Genomic DNA, 4,396 nt, shown 5'->3' with positions numbered 1-4,396 from the left:
CTTTAGTTTCTGGGCTTGGCAGTGGCCAGATGATATGCCTCCACCCATCAGGATAAATGATCAACTGTTACCAACATATACCTCAGTCTTCCCACTCGGGATAATTCAGTATAATCTACTTGTATACTCTGCAAGAGTCTCAATCCTGGGTTTCTTCCTCCTGGGACTTGTTTCCTTAACACCTTCTTGTTTACTTTTTTTTACATGTTATGTATTCCTCACATATCTATTTGGCTATCGTATATATCCCTTTGCATCCATATTTCCTTAAGACTAAATCACACATTACTTGCACTCCCCAGTGGCTCCCCTGATGTAAGTTTCCAACTCTCCTCTACCAATAAGGCTGTTGCTGCCACTGCCTGCACACACTCTGGCCAGTAATGTAGCTTTAATTAACAATGAATTAATGCAGTCATGTTTTAAATTAACTATGAATCAATATGACAGATCACTGAGAATGTGTGAAGGAATCCTGCCAAGTAATATTGATTCAAGCTAACACAATCGATTTATTATAAATATTAATTAATAATTATATATATATATTACATAAGTAAAATAATCATTATCTGCAATTCATGGTGGAAATGCAACAAATGACCAAAACATTTTTAAAACTGTAATTGCGCAGTTCTGTTTGTTTACCAGTCCCTTGTGACTTCTCATTGTGTTTCTGTAATTGTTTTGCTCGAGCACATTCATTTTTAAAAACCTCAACAGATTTCATAGCATCACTTGCAGTTAATTCAATCCCCAATTTGGTGGCAGTATCTTGTCATGAGTGTAAAACTGATTCTTTGTGCCTCTCATCACAAAACTGTCGCCATAATCCAATTAACACTTTCATTCCTATTGCCTTGGGCTTAAAATTTAAGGATGACCTTGCTGTCCTTGTATCGACTAGGAAAACTACATCCTCTATGTAAGGTTCCACCTTTAAACTTAGTTCATTTATTCAGTATTTATTACTTAAAATGTAAAATGCATACAGTTCCCAACTTTGAAATCCACTATAATTACCCAGTTTTAGCCCCTTAATTTAAATCCAAAATTAGTTTTCTTAAGTATTTCTGACCAGTCATTGCTCAATTACAATGCTATAGGTCATGAAATAACTGGACCTGTCTTAAAAGGATTTGTCTATTCAAGTTAAAATAAACTTCTAATGTACGAATAATGGTTGAATCCAAGGTCACATATATTAAACATAGGTTTTTTTTTATTACAGTCTAATGTTGAACTGAAACTTCAATTGTCCTCCATAAATCGCTTTTATGCAAGGATAAAAGAGATTAGTTAGAAACTGATATAAAGGCAGTCATGGCTTGTAAAAAGAACAGGAGTTAACATTTTATTTCAAAATCACTGTAAAATCCTTAACCTTAAAAGAAATCATGGTAAATTTCCATAACAGAAATCAGATTCAAAACAGTCCCGGATCTCAAGCTATAGGGAACAAAGCACAAACACTCAATGTAGGAGATTGACCACCTGCCCCCTGTAAAAACGCCATCCCATATTCCCAATTCCTTCGTCTCCGCTGCATCTGCTCCCAGGAGGACCAGTTCCAACACCGTACAACCCAGATGGCCTCCTTCTTCAAAGACCACAATTTCCCCCCAGACATGATCGACGATGCCCTCCACCACATCTCCTCCACTTCCCGCTCCTCTGCCCTTGAGCCCCACCCCTTCAATCGCCACCAGGACAGAACCCCACTGGTCCTCACCTACCCCCCACCAACCTCCATTTACATCGTATCATCCGTCGTCATTTCCGCCACCACCAAACGGACCTCACCACCAGAGATATATTTCCCTCCCCTCCCCATCCGCATTCCGAAAAGACCACTCCCTCCTTGACTCCCTCATCAGGTCCACACCCCCCATCAACCCAACCTCCCCTCCCGGCACCTTCCCCTGCAATCGCAAGAAATGCAAAACTTGCGCCCACACCTCCCCCTTTACTTCCCTCCAAGGGATCCTTCCATATCTGCCACAAATTCACCTGCACCTCCACGCACATCATCTATTGCATCCACTGCACCCGATGTGGCCTCCTCTATATTGGGGAGACAGGTCGCCTACTTGCGGAACATTTCAGAGAACACCTCTGGGACACCCAGACCAACCAACCCAACCACCCCATCGCTCAACACTTCAACTCCTCCTCCCACTCCACCACGGACAAGCTGGTCCTTGGACTCCTCCATCGCCAGACCATAGCAACACGACGGCTGGAGGAAGAGCGCCTCATCTTCCGCTTAGGAACCCTCCAACCACAAGAGATGAACTCAGATTTCTCCAGTTTCATTTCCCCTCCCCCCACCATGTCTCAGTCTAATCCCTCAAACTCAGCACCGCCTTCCTAACCTGCAATCTTCTTCCTGACCTCTCCACCCCCACCTCCACTCCAGCCTATCACCCTCACCTTGACCTCCTTCCACCTATCGCATTTCCAACACCCCTCCCCAAGTCCCTCCTCCCTACCTTTTATTTTAGCCTGCTGGACACACTTTCCTCATTCCTGAAGAAGGGCTCATGCCCGAAACATCGACTCTCCTGCTTCTTGGATGCTGCCTGACATGCTGCGCTTTTCCAGCGACACATTTTCAGCCACAAACATTCAATCACCAACAAACAAATGTGCATTCAAACCAAATCACAGAGGGTTAAATTTTCTACCAGCTGTTTAGCTCTTTTCTCTCTCTCTCTCTCACACACACACACACACACACACACACACACACACACACACACAATCTCCCCTATCTTTTGTATATTTTTCTGGATGTCTGGCCATGATTTAGTTCCAAAGTGTACTCTCAGTAGCTCTTCAGCTACTATCCCTTCCGACGCGAAGCATAATCTGATCCCTCCTGACTGTAAGGCTGTTTTCCATTTACATATAAATTCAAATATTTACAAACCCAGTCTTCGTCAGAGCAGTACTTTGGCCAGAAGATGGCGGGATGAAGAATGGATTCCTTAGTCCATACAAAGCAACAATATTTAATCATCTTTTTCCAATATTTTCTCCTTGTACAAGTATTATTTTTCCAATTTTTCAACATCCGTCCCAAGGGACTTTCTGGAGAGATGTCTTCTGTGACTTCTTTACCCTTTATTTCAGGCACCTCATTTTTGCTTCCTTTGTCCATAGTAGTCAACCTGCCAATCCCTTAATTTGACAGGTTTCACACTCAGTCACCAAGGCAATTCTGACTCAAACCCCAATCAAACCCAGGGGAACATCCCTCCCAAAGGACTTTCTGGAGGTATGTTGTCAGGGACCCAGAGGCTTTTTCTTTACCCTCGGCGCAGCCCATATTGAGTTTCTTCGTCACTTCAATCATTTCAGTCCGAGACAAGATCTGAAGCAGCAGTATTGCTTATTATATGCTTGCAAGCATGGGGTCTATAAGATCGGTACACTGAGTTTAACAAGTACATAACGTTTTATACAATTCATTCCTCTTTCCCTCCTCCCATTGCTCCTCCCCTGTTTACATCTCCCACTACTCTAAACCTGGCTGTTTATCTCTTGCTACATCCCACAGGAATGAAACTGACATCCTCAACTGGTCTGACCTACATGTGACTCCAGACCCACAGTAATGTGGTTGCATGACTCGAGGACTTTTAGCTGCCCTCAGGTAATTAGGGATGGGCAATAAATGAACGAACAAAGGAAAAAAACATCCTGAAGCTGCTGCTAGAGAAGAAAAGCAAGAGGTCGATAGCTTTGTAGTGTAGATGCAGGTGTTGGACTGGGGTGGACAAAGTTAAAAATCACACCACACCAGGTTACAATCCAACAGGTTTATTTGGAAGTACAAGCTTTCGGAGCACTGTTTCTTCCTCAGGTAACTAGGAGTAGGATCTTAGAACACAGAATTTACAGCAAAAGATCATGGTGTCATACACTGAGGCAAAGTATTAAACAAATCTAGATTAATGTTAGGTCTTTCATCTTTTTGAATGGGTTGCAGGTTTCAATTCATTAATATGTAAATCCCAGAACTTCTTTCAAGTCACATTCCTGAGATAACTTAAGGTTTTATATTTTAAAAAAGTGACATCCCAGCTCATTACGTGCATTAAAGATGTGAGGTTAGAGTCTGTATCCCAATCTCGACTCAGCCTGGTTCTATTTCCAAAGCAGAAACTTACAAAATGTCACATGGAATATAAAAAAATATTGACTGCGGACAGATTGTGTGCTTTTTGAACAAAATAGAATGTATCTGCAAATACAACTCTTCAAATGCAATTTTCTAGTGGCTGATAGGTCGAACGGTTTCGAAATCCGCGCAACGAGGCGGCGCGCTTTCTAATTTATGGTGGGCGGCGCCCACCGTCCGTGACTGGCTGGTTCGCCGCTGCGAGGGCTC

This window comes from Hemiscyllium ocellatum, chromosome 9 (genome assembly GCF_020745735.1).
Source record: "Hemiscyllium ocellatum isolate sHemOce1 chromosome 9, sHemOce1.pat.X.cur, whole genome shotgun sequence".
Classification (NCBI taxonomy): Eukaryota; Metazoa; Chordata; class Chondrichthyes; order Orectolobiformes; family Hemiscylliidae; genus Hemiscyllium; species Hemiscyllium ocellatum.
This window is presented reverse-complemented; position numbering follows the sequence as displayed.